Below are 16475 nucleotides of genomic sequence, written 5' to 3'. Positions count from 1 at the left end.
ACTTGTAACTATGAACTCAGGTAATCTGCAAAAAAAAAATGCACTTCTTTTCTTACTGGTAGCTCATTTACTGGTGGTCTAATCAAATCTGCGCAGACCATCATTTTTCCAAGTATATATGTCTTGATGTCTTTCAGACTTTCAGGATGTCTTTCTATATAGAGTTCCTTTCTACCTTTTTTCCAAAAATACTGTACACAAATGACATATCTTATTTAGTCCCTGCATTACAATTAATATTATTCACTCAACTTCTTTCGCCACTACTTACAGAGTAAATAAACAACTACGTAAGTACTGCTAACAGCATAGCATATAGTTCTTAACAATAAGAGACACATCTACTAATCAACAGTTTAACACACTGAAAAAACAATGAAAAGCCACAAACAGTAGCAGCAAAGCATATGCAGAATTATCACAGAGGCACTCTTACACCCAAGCATATCTTAGACCTACATAAATACATGTAATACAGATATTGCTTTTCGATATATTTTGAACGTGGTCTTATAATAGGTTGTTGATATTTTATTAGAACAAATGTGACAGTGAGCGATATAGAACAAAAGTACTAAGGTGCCTGTCTTAATTATGTACATAGCAAAATAATAAACCAGACAAGTACAGAGGCATTTAATGAAAAAAAACATGATAGATGTTTTTCCATTCCTACAGCACCCAAAAAAGGAAAAGTCTCTGTCCAATGCTGCATAACTTCACTGATAGGAAAATCACTTAAGCTATTCTTAGCCAAGCTCTGGTAGCTCCTCTCTACCTATTAGTGAAGCAAGGATAATGAAATTGCTTACCTCTCAACTCCCTCTTCTGTGCTCTGACAGCCTTCACAGTAAAGTCCCGTTCCTGTCTCGTCTCTAGAATGCAATGCTGCTATAAAAGCTGAAGGGCTGTTATCTTCTGTTTATTTCTGTATCCATAGAGATATCCTGTTTAACATCAAGGGAGTGTAATATAAATGTTTCTCTGTGACCAAGGTCATTTGTTGAAGTAACACTGGTACCCTCTTTTCTAAAATAATTATTTAGATGAGTGTATAGAAGTTAGCCTGCAAGTTTTTAATCACACCAGATTTAGGGTGTAACAGAAATATTACATATGGTGAGCTGAGAGCAAAAAGGTAACCCTTTCCTCACTTGTGTTAAACCAGATCTTTTAAAGCATCACTGAAAAAGAACAACTGCTGCAATTCTTGGCAGCAAAGAGATAAATATTTTATAGCAATGATTTAGACAGTGATAAGTATATTACTTAACATGCACTAAATGTATTATTTATAAAGTTTCCATAAATAGTTACAGAAGGTTTCAAATGTGCTACCTTTGTTTGGCATCTGTTAGAATATCTTGAGAATCACTAACCAGATTTAAAGTAATCTAATGCATCTGATGTACATGTCTAATATGCCATGCTCAACTTTTGTTTCATTAGTGCTTAGGAATAAGCATTTGTTTGTCCCTCTTGCTCTGAATACATCGATAGACAGATATCGGATGAGCAGAAACGTGTATTTTGCAGCAGATTTTCACAAAATAATTTCAAATTCTGGACAGAAATAGCTCTTTTTCATATATATATATATATATATATATATATTTGCGTGTGTGTGTGTGTGTGTGTGTGTGTGTGTGTGTGTGTGTGTGTGTGTGTGTGTGTGTGTGTGTGCGTGTGGGTGTGTGATTGTCCTGGGCTTTTCCAGAAATAAATGTTCAGTAATGTTCCTTGTTTACGTACTTAATACCGATACTCAGAGCACAGTCACAGCTGTGGTTCTAGAAGCAAGAAGACCTGCTTTTATTACGAGTGACATTCATTGATATTTTATCAACCAACGTATTCTATTCAAGAAGATGCCTGTTCTAACAAAAGTTAGCAAGGTGCTATCAAGGAACAAAGCTTTGCTTAAACTGACAGATGTTTTATCACAAAACATGTACACACAATCTGCATTGCAACTTATTTTAGATGCAGTTTAGGAGAACCAAGAGATATACTATGTAACTGGTGGCAAATGTGTAGCAATCAATGGTTTGGCATGCAAAGTATTAGTGACAAATTATAATGCTTATTAGAAGAATCTGATAAGTAATACAGGTACTGAGATGATATTAGACAAACAAAGCAGAATATATGCCTAGATTTTAAACACACTTTTGTATGAAACCTGTGAGTAACTTGTCTGTAGCCAAACACAGCAGTATATATCTTGCTAGTGTATCATGCTTTCAGCAAGTCTAAGTGGACACAACGTGGGGTTCTTTCTCAAGAAGAAAATCCTATTAAATGACATCATTTGCAGACTGTAGCACATCTGTAAATAAGTGGCCACTAAAATGCAAAACAGTCAGGCATAATTTTGATTCATAAACTACAGACTGGTTGCAAAGTACTGCCATACACATATGAAACTAAAAGGAAAACAAAATGCCAAAGCACTACTCTAAAAATCACAGAAATAAAATAAAGTAGCTTAAAACTTTATTTATTTTTTTTTGCAGTGATAGCAAATTAGAGCTTAATGTGATTGTTGTGAATGGTTTAACTCTGATGTCATTAAAAAGGTAAAAAAGTAAAATATTCACATCATAGTCTTTAGATTAAAGTGATTCGACTTTGAATGTGACTGAAAATGTGCCTCTAGAAGTCCATTAATAAGTGAGCTGTCCGTGGTTATAAACTGGTATCGAAGCAAATTATAGTACATTATGGTGTATTATAGTATGGCACAACATAGCAGGGTATAAATACCATACCATAGTATACCATAGCATAGTAAAATAGTGCTGTATATGTATACCAGAATATTGCACAACATAGCATAATGTAATATAGCATAGTATACTATAACAAGGAAAACATAGAATACCATAACATGGAACAGGATGACATAGCATAGTGTTGCATCCGTAGTATAAGACAGTTTCATACATCAAATTATACGGAACTACTAAGGGTAACTGAAGCATGTCTCTCTGAAACTCATTTTATTGCTCACAATTAGTCAGATAAACAGATCATGGGAATTACTACTTATTACCCAATATCCCAAACACTGCAGACAGTACTACAGATATAACCACACATCGCAATGCACAACATTTACACATGGACAAGAGCAAATGTATTCAACACAAATACATTTTCTTTATTGACCCTCGGGTTATTATGACTCTATGGTGTACAACACTGAACTACTTTACTAGTTTGCAACACAACCCATCCTGCCCCCAAACCATTCCTTGATACATATAATATCAATGTTCTTTTCTTTAAGACCAGGGGTTGTTGGGGGTAAAGCCACACAAATGAACTGCACACATAAACGAGGGCCTCCCCCACTCATCATATGTAGTAATAAAGTTTTAGATACTTTGCAGTACTGTAATTCCACTTGTTGTATTGTGCTCCTTTCAGCAGCATAGCATTTGAGTTCTGTTTTCAGGGATCTGTGAGGTGAACTTCTATAAACAATACTCCGGTACTCCTGTAATCTTTAGTGAGTCCTGCACAGTATAAGTACAAGCATACATATATTTAACATATTACTACACAGTGTAGCATATTACAGTATAATATAGCATGAAATAATATAATATTGCTTGGCCTACGTCTCCTAAGATAAGGCGTACATCAGGCTTATTGATCACCTATCCATCTCAGCCAAAAGATTCCTGCTGTCATCTGTTTTCCCACCTTAACTCATTCCACCTGTATTCACATATATGTGTGTTTTGTCTGCCAAAATTAGTCACTCCATTACTTTAAGGATGTTTTCTGAATTTGACTTTTATAGACCCAGTGACCACCCAGTACCTCTTAAAAATTATGGAAATCAAAAATTATAATTCATATAAATGTTTTAGCTAGTTAATGTGCGTATACATATGTTATTAGTAATGCCTCCTTGAGTTTATCTGGGTAAACTTCAATGATGCTTGTAGGCATCTGTTATTGTCTGTTCATACTTATATTAATAACTGCAAAATTATGTGCCATACAAGTTGCTGAAATATATGAGCTTACACCTTACATGATGGGCAACACAACTGCCAATAATTTATTTATTTATGTAACATTTGTTTACCAGGACAGTCCGACTGGACAACAGTGTCCATTTTCAGCAGAGGTCCGAGAAGAAAAGCTCCAGCAAAGTACATTTTACTAATACATATCATGTACAGAAAAGAAAATTTATACAATACAGATTATTTGTGTCTACTTACAGTTTAACAGAGATCAGTAAAGCAATTTATATACACAGGAGATTAAACAACAAAAATATATTCATAAGAGAGATGAGATAAACACATAAATAAAGTACAAATACAGTGTAACATATTTTAGAATGCTTCACTCCATCCAGCTGTAAAAATTCATACACATAATTATACAAATGAACTTCATTTTCATATTTTCTCAAATATATATGTAAAAAAGCAATATTGGCAGTATAGGCTGTCTTCACATGAAAGCTCACAACTGGATGAACAAAGATGTTACTGACAGTGTGTGTGTGTGTGTGTGTGTGTGTGTGTGTGTGTGTGTGTGTGTGTGTGTGTGTGTGTGTGTGTGTGTGTGTATAGCTTGAAGGTATATTTACAACTCTTAATCCATCCATCCATCCATTCACATTCCCTTTTACCCATTTTTGCACATGGGCTTGGGGTGTCACTTCACCAGTGACAATCACCTAGAGCAAATTTTCACATATACTTATGTATCTTAATTTGTTTGCAAAACATTCCAAGAACTAACATTGCTTATCTGTGTAGGGCACTGATCACTAATGACCTATTCCAGGCCAAGGATGACTGGATACACAGAAAAGTTTGCAGCAGCACTAATATCATGAATACATTGTGCAACAATTTAGAAAAGCAAGCCACTGCAAATAAAGAAAGAAAATCTGAACATACTATGCACTGGTCATACAAGGCTATATAAATGGTATTTATAATTGTACAGTGTTGTAAGAAAAGAAACTATAAAAACAAAAGAGAGGTATTTATAGTATGTTCAAGATGTTACCTAATCCAGAAAGGAGAGGCAGTAAATGTAGTTAAGGTGCTTGTTACGTGATAAGTTAACATTTGTAAGTGCTCTGACTCCCATTACTACTTAACCCTCCCAGCACCCTATCCTACAAAACTGAATAGTTCTACCAGAATCCTAACTCTAACCCTAAAACAGTCTTCTCACTCCTTAACTCTAAAATTCCCTTCTAGCTCCCTTGTCCTAAAATCTTCCTTTCACTCCGTAACCAAAAAACACCCTTCTCACTCCCTAACCCTAAAATCTAGTTCCTACTCCCTAACCCTAAGACTCATTCTCGTCCCGTAACCTTAAAATCTCTTCCTGCTCCCTAAACCTAAAATCCTCCTTCCTTCACCTGTAAAATTAAAGTCCCATCTCCCACTGCCTAAACGTAACCCCCCCTTCCTGACCGTTTCCCTAATCTACACTCCCACACCTGCCACACTCCCTCACAACAATTGCTGCACTTACCTCATTTAAACTCAAATAATGCGTTTGAGTAAGCTGTTGTAGCTGCTTGCCTGAACTCATATTCGAGTTTGAGCAAATATAAGTGGCAGCCTATCAGAGCTACAAAATGCTCAAGTCCCTGGATTAAGATACTAGTCTTAGAGTGCTTGTAGAACACCCTAGATTGATAGTGAGATAGATAGATATGTATGTATGTTGTTGTTGTGTCTTTCCCGGTTAGGGGTCGCCACAGCGGAACTCCGGTCCGCTATGTATGTATGTATTTGTATATATTGCTTATTTCTCTTCTCACTGTTTAAGAAATGTCTGAAAAGATGTATGTTACTGCATAATAACAATCTTAGAATATCTCAAAATATATGTAAAAGCCAAAAAACAAATATTTTGACCTCCCCCATCAGTGAAGCCTCTCAATACAATAGTATTCACCATTTCTAATAAACAACTGTTTCTTTCAAATTGTATGAATATGACAAACAAGCAAAGCCATTGTCTGTTTTTATCACTGGCTTTGTGGCTTAACATTTAATTACTTGAATTTGCATGTGCATTGCATAATTAAAATTAATATTCTGTGTTTTTTTCTTGTGTGCCAAAGTTGATTTTCGTTAAAACTCTTTAAGAGTTAGTTTTACTGTAAAGATGTTTTCAGATTTCAAGAATGTAATAAGGCAATGGTTGGAAAACATCAAAGTTTTAATGCTTATGCTGTTGTGTTTTACTTGCAGCTTGTTGCATTAAATAGTATGGGAGCAAAGCTTCAAAGCATGAGAAATTCACACCATCTTAACTTGACTTGAGAAGTCTGCCTTTTTCCTTACTGTTGAACACTTGTGATGCAAAGTAAACTCTGCTGAATGTGAGAATTCCAAAAATGCAAGTATGGGGTAAAGTGTAAACAACATTATACATTAGTGCTTCTGACACAGTACCTGGATAATTGGCAAAATTATACAAGAAGCATGAACTTGTTTTTAAGCAGGACAGCTTATTTTGTTAACAAAATGTTAATACCCTTCTCCTTCAATTTGTTATTCAGTTCCAAACTAAGCAAAAATAGGAAGATTAGCAGGAAAAGAGGAATGAAAGATTAAAAAAGAGCCAATCTGCAGCTGTCAAATAATTCTTATAAACTATTCTCTCTCAGTAAAGCATTTAGTATCCACCTAATTAACAGAAATAACATGTATTTATCTAGCATTAACAACATGCATTACTACTTAATTAACTCACACATGTATAACTGCAGTCTCCCTTATGCATGGTCATCAGTTCATCCCTTTTCCAGTAATATGGGACAGAGCAATGTTTTAACATTAGGTTAAGCAAGTGTGTAAGCAGTTTCACTACGCTGGATTTAGCTTTGTGGAGCTATACTCCTTATAATGAGTCTGATATAGTACTAGGCATAACATTAGTTTTAACTATTTAATCTGTTATTACCAATATTGCAGATTGCTTAAGAATTCATTTATACTAAATTAATGAGTTTGTACAAACTAACCAAAGGCAATATATGTCAACTTAAAACATGAAATTTCCACACATACCAAAATGGCATCAATCTTAGCTACAATAAGAAATACATTCTATAATTTTCATGTAATCCATTTTCTAGTCTTTGACGATGCTTGTATTCTTATAGACATTTTGATGAAAAATTGCCTTTTTTCAACTCAATGAGCACACTTTCATTGAGTACAGATACTACAAAGTAATTTTGTTGAAAATCAGTTTCAGTGAACCTCTATCTATTTTTTTTTTTTTTTTTGAACAGAGCAACACCCTGTTTCTCTTATGTGGGGAGATATCACCCATATCCCCAAACTATATATATATATATATATATATATATATATATATATATATATATATATATACACACACACACACACACACACACACACACACACACACACACACACATATATATATATATGTGTGTGTGTGTGTGTGTGTGTGTGTGTGTGTGTGTGTGTGTGTGTATATGTATATATATATATATATATATATATATATATATATATATATCTATATCTATATTTATATATGTATACATATATATATATATATATATATATGGGTCTACTTGATATGGTCGACATTTCACAATGTCGAAATTCATATCGCCGAGACCATATGATCGACATTTGAAATGTCGACCATACAAGTAGAACATGAAAAACAAAAATAAACTTACCTTAACGCTGCTAGCAGTGGTGCTTCACCCCCCCATCCCCCCCTGGAACCTAAATATGCCAACTCCGAGATCGCACTACAGTATGGAAGTGGAACCCGCACTATAGGGATATGCCAGAAGGGCTTTTCCCCACTGTAGTACAATCCTGGAGTTAATAGATATAGTTAGGGGGGATGTAGGGGGCACTGCCCCCCACATTGGGTGTGTGTGTGTGTGTGTGTGTGTGTGTGTGTGGGTGTGTAGCTCTCCACCTATTCTGGTTTTATATTGTCCCCTTTACAATTTAGTATGTTGAAATTTAGCACTGTAAAATTTCAGTATTATGGGTTTCAGTCAAGTGATTTTTCAGTATTTTGAAATTTCAGTCTAATGGTCTCAGTCAAATGGGATTCAGTCAAATGAAATTTCTATAATCTGATAGGGATCCCTATATATATATATATATATATATATATATATATATATATATATATATACATACTGATCTACTTTAGTAGATCGAATCACTATATAACCAAGCTGCAGATGATCGATATGATGTAAGCGAAAGTTCAAAATAATGAAAAGTGACAAAATCGGCCATTATAAGATCGATGTGTATGCAGTTCTTTCTTTACTGTGATGTTGGTATGTAGTAGTATTGTGAGTATCACAGTTTGTACCATGTACTGGCTAAAAGTATGTCAGATATTACGTATCACATATCCTGTGCTCTCGGCACTTTTAACATAGCCTACAAACATAAAAAAAGAAAGGAAATATTTATTTAAAAAGATATATACATCATTTGGAAAGATCCAGGTGTGAGTCTCACACACTAATCTGAGATTCTGAATAGGGATCGCTGTACAGTGAGGATCGAGAAATTTACTTGTACTGTACTCCACTGTAGTGCAATCTTGGAGTTGGTATATTTAATTTGAAGGGGGTTTTAGGGGGCACCACCCCCCACATGGGTGGTGCAGAAATGTTAAAAAAGGTATTTTCTTTGTTTTCGCTTTCAATATTTTACATGTTTGCTATTGTGCGGTTATGATCTTGTCATCTTGATCATCTACATTTCCATTATATGGTGATTTGATCTACTAATGTAGATCCATATATCATCAAAATATGTTAGTTTTCCACATATAAAAGTATATAACATTTTATTTAACGTTTGTTACCTGGGAAAGTCCGACTTGGAACAAAGCCAATTTTCAGTGGAAGTCTGGGGAGAAATGCTCCAGACACATGTCTTTCTAACTTAATATATACCTTTTTAATTGTAAGTATAAGCCTTTCCACCAAATCAGTAACTTTTTAATTTCTTGTTTTAGGTCTCTCCTTTGTCCTATTATGCATTCACACTCTGCAAATTCCACTCTCAACACACTAATTTATTTTCTAGCTTATTTATATACCATTCATTTTCTTAATTTCACCAAGCCTATTATTCTTCAATTTGTTTAATTGCAATCCAACTTTCGTAACATTTTTTTTTTAGTTTTACCAAAATTTCACTTACCCAAACCTTATTAGTCATAATAACGAAACCATCTACATAAACAAACACATAGAAAATATAAGTTGTTTCTCCTTCTCCCATCTTGCTTCTGTCATGCTATAAATGAATGTTAACTTAACTCCTCCATTAATTCTTATTTTTTCTTGCTATCCATTTACCATAACTTTCACCCAGGATTTTTCATAACACATTCTTATTACATTCATTGCTTTTTCCAAGTCCTGTATTCCTCTAATATTTTCTACATTGCATTATGGCTCAGCTTTTTAAAAGCTTTTGCTGTACCATATCACCAATTTTATCCCCTTGCTTCTTTCAAAAATTTTGTCTACCGCTTATTTTGCCATTGTTAACATTTTTTTACTTCTCTTCCTTTTACACAAAAAACATCTCCTATAATGTTGCCAATACATTTTGCAATCTTTTTGCATTGATTTCATAATAAATTTATAAAATGTATTTCCTAGTGTTATTGGGCTCCATTTGTTTTATATATTTTCTTTTATCTTTTTTTCCCCATATAAATGTAATCACCTTATCATATACCTCTTATACCTTTTTCAACAACTTATTCAATATTTTAACAAACAATCCTTTTTAACTTTCAACCATTCCTTCATAATATTCATAACTAATCCAGCCAGTCCTGATACTGATACCTCCCTTCCCTCCCTTACACTTTCCTTTAATTATTTCATTTTAATTTCCTCTTCTAAAGGTTTCTTAACATTTCCAGGTATAATTTTCAAGTTCCATTTTCTCCTTTGACTTCTTTTCCATACAGTCTAGTTTCATATTTTTTTCAACCACCTCCATAATTTCTTCCTGTATATTTTAGATTACATTTTTCAGGTAATGCAGCATTCATCTTCCCTTATCTTGTTTTAACAATTTTCAATGAAAAGGTGAAACTTCCTATGTTTTCCTTCCAAAAATAATTTTGTCTATACAGCTTTTTTACATTCTAGTTTTATACAGTTCTTATTCTATTTCTCTTATTCTGTCACTATCTTCTAGCTCTTTTTCATACATTTTCTTAGTTTCTTCATATTCTACCTTACCTCTTATTTTTATTCTCTTCCTAACTAAAAATATAAAAAATAAAAAAATATGCTTTTTCTTGTACATCACCCACCAATGGTGCACTCTCATAGGCATCTGTTCTTTGCATTATTTTCTATGGTCTTCTTTCATTTCATCCTTTTGCTACCCTTGCTAATTAACCTTTTTATTCCTTTTTCTTCCTTCATTATACTGTTCAGTGATCTGAAAATTCAACCATTTCCAGCTTATCACTTCCTTTATATATTTGGATTATATTACATAATCTATTTCAGTTTTAACAATACCTTTTCTGTATGTTCACTTCCCACTTTCCCTATATTCAACTCACCACATTTTATTAACTCTTTCAACACCCTCTTTATCTTCCTTAAGTTATAATTAAAGTTTTGAATTATAATTATTTTTATATTTATCATTACATACTTATTTCTTCAAATATTTTTTTTTCATTCAGACATATTTGTGCATACATATGCCACAATTATTCTGACAGATCTTTCCCTTCTCATTTCATACATCATTACCCTTCCAGATACCCTACTAGCACATATAATATTCCCTATCCATGAAGAGGTCTCATTCCCCAGTGAACATATAATCTTCTTTCCTCATATTTCCTCAACTCCTTCTTAATTTTCATCATCACACATTTTGTGACCAACAGACATATCACATCTATATTTAAATTCTTACACCATTTAGTCACCAATAAACTCCTGATATCATTTTGTATACTATTTGCATTTAATGCCAATATTCATACATCACAATGTTCTTTTCTTTGTGTCTTTCATACTTCTCATTTTTATTTTTATCTTTCTTTTCCTAATCCTCCTTAGCTGATTTTTCAGCATTTGGTGTTGCTCTTGTCCTGTCTCCAACACTCCCTCCTCTTTTTCATCACTTTCTAATACTGCATATTTATGTTTAATTTGTATCTGAGATATCGCTGTCAGTAGATCATCCTCCTCTTCATTTATGCTATCCTTTCTAGTATTTTCAACATTCTCTTCATGACTTATTTCCCAGTAATACTTTGTCACGTTCCACTTTAATAAAGAAACCAAACACCAAAAGACCTTTGATGACCTTTATTGCTTGAACATAGAGAAATAAATGCATTAAACTTTATTAAACATAACTTTCTTTCATTGCACAATGACAAAACATTAAATGACCATCCATAAGGGCAGCGTGCTACCACTGACCCTTGGGAATAAGCAGCGTCCTCCATCTGCTCACTTATCCTCACACTTCAAGGCAGCATTCAACCACTCACCTTAATCCTAAAGCCTTCTTTTCCATCCAAACCACCAGGTCCAAGCAGCGCCCACACACTTGCTTCCACCACTCCAAACTTCCTTCACACCAGAGGGGGAACAAAGGACAGGCAAGCCTGTCCCTCTTCTCCACCCACCAGCCTACCTCAGGCTGTTCCCCCTCACTCCTTCCAATCATTGACCAACCCCTCCAAAAACAATCCCAGATTTAAATTAAATAAGTCAAGACCAAAATCACTAAGATGAACCCCAGCTTCCCCAAAACACATAGGGTCCCTATCAGCAAACTCATTATGCCATATGGTACTCGCTCCCATTACCCCAACTGCTTTGACAGTCTAAAGTTTGCAACCTTCCATGCCCTCTCAACTGCAGAAAACTTCCTAGCATCTCTCCAAGTCAAACAAGGAATAATCAACAACCATACCAAACATAACATTGGATAGAACTTCATTAAAGCTAAAAATCCTCCCTTATCTGATACACCAGCTGACGCTTTGGTGCCACACCCAAATCATTACCTGCTAGGTTCACCAGCAAAATTCAAGGACGCCTACCACTACAAATTAGGGTACAATCTAACAAAATCATCTTCAAAAAACAGCTTATTTCCTACCTAAACAACTCCTGGATATTTAACTGCCTAGTACCTGGGTGGCATATTTTAACACCTTTCCCCTACCCAATATCCAACCTCTTCTTTGAAACTCCCACAGAAGCACTATATTTATTATCACACATTGCTTACAAACTCACTGCCGCTCATTCCCCCATTGTCCCGTCCATGCCCACTAACTCTCCCCTAGACTAAGTTAAAAAGCTTTCTCTTAAAATGTCAATGAACCTTATATGAACTTGTCTATATTCTCCTCCTTTGACAAACTGACTAGTATTTTTAGTTTTTTCTTTCTTCTCTTCTCTTTATTACATCTTCAAGATTATCTCTACTAAACATACTGCATAAACAACAATCACAATACTACCTGCTATACTTTTAATTATATGCCTAAACCACTATGTTTATGTAAATATCTTACATAATCATATGTTATCTGCTATATTTTGTAACTGCATGTGCAAACCACAATGTTCATGTGAATATCTTATGTATAGTATGTTAGTAATTGTTTCTGGAGCTTTTCTCCCCGGGCATCCACTGAAAAAGGACAGCTCTGTCCAGTCGGACCTCCCTGGTAAACAAATGTAAAATAAATAAATAAAAGCCCCACTTGAGTCTGAATCATTGTAAATACCTGAAACAGCCAGTTCCACTTAAGCCCTCTAATGCCATGCCATGTCACTTTCCAACCAAACCAGTGTAACCCCAAGTCAGCGCCGTTACTTCTAACCGCAGCCCTCCTTGCTGCCCATTACACGTATGAATGGCCTATGATGAAAATCCTTTTACCTAAAAGAAAAAAAAAACAGTTTTAATATCAGAATAACAAAACACCCTCCCTTATCTAATATAAGCCAAAAGGCATTAGAAGACCATCATCCCACCCCTTTAATGACTTCTATCAAGCTGCCTCTCCATGCCAAATCTGACGCCCTGCCCATCCTAAAAGAATGAGTGGAAAATTTTCCTCAAAGCCAATACTACAAAAAACCCTTCTCATGACTAAAATCAACTGTCCCTCCTGTTAACGCCCTACCACCTACTGACTAGAAAACTAACTCCTGTGGTCTACCTTTATGAGCCACAAACAACATCCTTCCCCATGCCACCAGACACATCTGCTCCAACATGTCTTCCCTCAAAACTATTGTTGCCCCTTTCCCCACCTGATCGGTCTTAGATGACCTTAACCTAATATGAACTCCTCTGGGCAACATCATGACATCATTCCACACCAACATCCCCAACAACTCTGACACCCTAAATGCCCCAAAGTACATCCATACACTCGGTGTTCCGCACACTACATGATCTTCCAAATCCCCAAATAGCCTACCGAAACTCTGCAGCAACACCTTTAAATTCCCCCTTGTTACCAGCCAATGCCTATCCCTGTTCAAACCTTCCTCCCTGCCCCATCCTTTCAACACTCGCCCGAATGTCCAGGATTTAGTAAAATCCTCCAGTCTTGACATCCAAGCAAATGTACTAATTGCTGCCAAGTCACACTGATTTCACTGCCTTGCCTGTGCCCTTGTCCTCACCAAATATCACAATAGCAACATTTCTGACCACACACGTCTCCTCTAGTAACTGCCTAACAAGTCTCTCAAAATCATGCAAAGCCCTACCATAAACCTTCCTGGTGGACACTGCCCAGGACTGTTGAACCAACCTGCCGATCTGTTCTCCCTAGTCTGCCACAACTCATCTGGCACCACCATGGGGTCCTCTGCTGCCATCAGAGCCACCTGCCAAAACCTGGAAAACTGAAAATGAGACAAGCTGTCAGCAATCTCATTCTTTACCTCTGGCATATGTACCATTGTGAAATAAAAATTAATCAACAAACTGTGGAGAGCCAATTTACGCAATACCAACAATAAAAGTTCAGACTTAGCTGTCTTAGCCTGTAAAACTCGCACAACTGCAATATTTTCAGAATTAAAAACAACCCTCCTACCCGTCAAATGTTCCTGCCACACCACCGATTCCACCCAGATTGGCATCAGTTCCAGAAAGGCAACATCCCGCTTCTAGTCCTCTGACAATTCAGAAGGCTATGGCACTGCAAACCACTGCCCCTCAAAAAATTCCTCCTTACCCAGGCCCCCTGCTGCATCAGTGAACAGCTGTAAATCCCCATGACCTACCCAATCTGATTGCCAAAAGGTGATGCCATTAAATTGCTGTAAGAAGTGCAGCCACAAGGTTAAGTCCTCACATGTTAATTTGACAACTCTCATCCAGTGGTGCTTACTCTTGTCCCATTTCAAGAGGAATGCCACCAACCTACAAAATGTCAGCCCTGGATGAACTGCCCGACAGGGAAAATTCAATAACCCTGAAAGTTCCATAGCAACCGTCACCTACACCTTATCCCTAGCCTTCATCCAAACTATCTTCTCCTTTAACCTAGCTACTTTTTCTCCTGGTAGGCAAAATAATCCTAGGCCGGCATCCACATTCAACTCCAAAAAATCTAACACCTTTGCCGGGTCCTCCAACTTGTGACTGGCCAATGGGACTCCCAGCTCTTCACACATCCTCAAAATCTCCTGCATCACCAACACTGCTCCCTCCCTCCTTCCCTTCACCCATAAGCAAAAAATCATCCAAGTAATGCACTGCTCTCTGTTCCTTCACCTGCTGTTGCCATATCCAATGTAAAGCCATGCTAAACTTTTCAAAAGTGGAGTAAGCCACTGCACATCCCATTGGCATAGCTGTATCTAAATAAAACTTATCCCCAATCACCATGCCCAACAATGGTTAATCCTCCTCATGGATGGGCAAAAGGTGAAAGGCAGACTCAATGTCCACTTTCACTAACCATGGATCCTCAAACCTGTGATAACACGGACCGCGTCATCCAATGATGTGTAACTCCCCTTAGACTCCTCCACTGGGATGAAATCATTGACAAACTTCCCTTCAGGGTAAGACAAATGGTGAATCAAATGAAATTCACCTGGTTTCTTTTTGGGAAACAACCACAAGGGTGACACCTTAAAATCGATAAATGGAAGTGGTATCAAATGGGCCCAGTAACCTGCCTGCCTGCTGCTGTTTCTTAACCAAGGCCTCCAAAATATCCTCCCTCCCCCACACTGACCACCAGTTTTTACACCATGACATCCCCCACCAAGCTTGACTTAATCAGAACCCCCTTTGAAAAACCCTCAATCAATTCTCACCCCACTGCTAGCTGTGGATACTGCAGTAGCATGTCCCACAGGACATGCACCTTAATAGGTGAATGTGTCCCCAAGTCACCCCCTCATCCAATGAAAGGGGCCCCTCTCTGACCACAAAAAATACCCCTGCCTTGTACTCCTTGCAACCCCATAGATGGTCTGCTCAATCCCCTCTGACCTACAAAGGATGATGCCTGACCTGCAAAGGATGGGGCATGAACCACCAATTGGCCCTCATGCCTACTGCACTGCACTGCTGGGTGCAAGCACGTGCCCTTTGAACAAGCATGGGAGAATCTACGTGCTGTCTGAGAACATCTCCCAGCATTGAAAGTCCAAAATACTCTGACGGAACCTTTTCTGACCTTAAGTGTGCCAGCTTGCACTGCATGTGAATTGTTTTTACTACTGTTTTTGCTACTTTTCTGAAAAAAAAAAAAAATGTATCTGCTTTTACTGTATTTGTGTTTCTTCCTACTTTATTGTGCTTTTGCGTCATCTTAAAAGTACTCAGTTGTATGTATTATTGCTTGGTTTATCTCCTTCTAAGCCTTTTAGTTTAAGCACTTGGGCTTCAGACCAGTTGTTTTACATTAAGAAGGTTTGTGGTCTGCACTGTGGTGGCAGAACAGGTAGCTTACATCCTTCTAAGTTGGGAACTGCTGATTGAGGGCTCAGTGTCTGTTATTCTAAAAGTGTATTAATTCTGGTTTAAGCACTTGGGCTTCAGGCCAGTTATTTTACATTAGAATGGTTCATGGTCTGCACTCTTGTGGGAGGAGAGGCTGGACTCTGCCCTTCTGAGCTGGGAATTTCTGGTTAAAGGCTTATAGTGCCTGCATATTTGAACTGCTTCTTAGTGAAATTGGTACATCTTGTTTGCTGTAGCATAGACTAGATCCAGGCCTGCTGAATCTAGCTTTGTTTGTATAACTTGAGCACTAATCCAGGCATTCTTTAAAGTATTCAATTGTATTTATTACTGCTTGGTAGTAACTTGATTAAAGTGTAGCTATCATTCTAAGTCTTTTGGATTAAGCACTTGGGCTTCAGACCAGTTGTTTTACATTAGGAAGGTTTGTGG

General features: G+C 36.6%; 1 protein-coding gene across 4 annotated transcripts in view; it reads right to left on the bottom strand.

Moving 5' to 3' along the window:
* TPPP3 (tubulin polymerization promoting protein family member 3) overlaps positions 1-1442 on the bottom strand; it is a 354310-nt gene extending 352868 nt beyond the window's left edge. For 2 of the 4 annotated variants that reach the window (XM_044081379.1, XM_044081381.1), the window contains exon 1: positions 813-1191. The gene's annotated coding sequence lies outside the window, so the exon portion shown is untranslated. Of the gene's footprint in view, positions 1-812; positions 1194-1338 lie in introns of those variants that run through there. The other 2 variants (XM_044081377.1, XM_044081382.1) reach the window with 2 other exon arrangements.
* Between the last annotated feature and the right edge of the window lie 15033 nt (positions 1443-16475).

Source organism: Protopterus annectens, chromosome 8.part0 (genome assembly GCF_019279795.1).
Source record: "Protopterus annectens isolate FY-2018-M chromosome 8.part0, PAN1.0, whole genome shotgun sequence".
Classification (NCBI taxonomy): Eukaryota; Metazoa; Chordata; order Ceratodontiformes; family Protopteridae; genus Protopterus; species Protopterus annectens.
Note: the sequence above shows the minus strand (reverse complement) of the source record. Positions and strands in the feature narration are given on the sequence as shown.